Genomic DNA, 641 nt, shown 5'->3' with positions numbered 1-641 from the left:
TGAGGGCAAGAAGTGTGGTCATGCCGAGCCTCTGTACGCAATACACGTGGCACACGGGGCCACGCGTGTCATCAGGTCAAACTCCTTCGAGCCCCAGTCCAGTGGCCCTGGTAACACCCTGTTCCTACGAATTCACAGAGGTGTAAATGCCGTGTTCGTCGGTGGACGATCGTTCAGCCTGTCTACTAAAGATGTCGCTTATGGATGCACATGAAGCACAACAGCTACTTCTCTGTCTCGTACTTGTCAAAACTCGTCACCTTGTTTGTCGAGCTCTGATCGACTTATCTTTGTAAGTTTGATGCACATGTACCGGTATGCTTCAGGGATCGTGATCTAATCCCAACACAACACACACACTCTTGGAATGAACGATATATTCATGCACACTAGTATGCCTCAAAAGTGCCAAAAATTGACAAAAAAATCTTACAGGCCGCCCAAACATAGAGTACGCACAGGCCGTAGAGAAAAATATTTACTTGATGTAGTTTAGTATAGTATACATTTTCATAGTTACTTACTCTGTTCCAGATAAAAGTGGTGGAAGTGATCTTGATAGTAGTAGTAGCTGTATTGGTTGTTGTTATGACTGTACGACGAATTTGGCAAGTTCGAAGTTGTATTTCTCTAGAGCTGTG

Source organism: Aphanomyces astaci, assembly GCF_000520075.1.
Source record: "Aphanomyces astaci strain APO3 unplaced genomic scaffold supercont1.20, whole genome shotgun sequence".
Lineage (NCBI taxonomy): Eukaryota > Oomycota > Saprolegniomycetes > Saprolegniales > Verrucalvaceae > Aphanomyces > Aphanomyces astaci.
Note: the sequence above shows the minus strand (reverse complement) of the source record.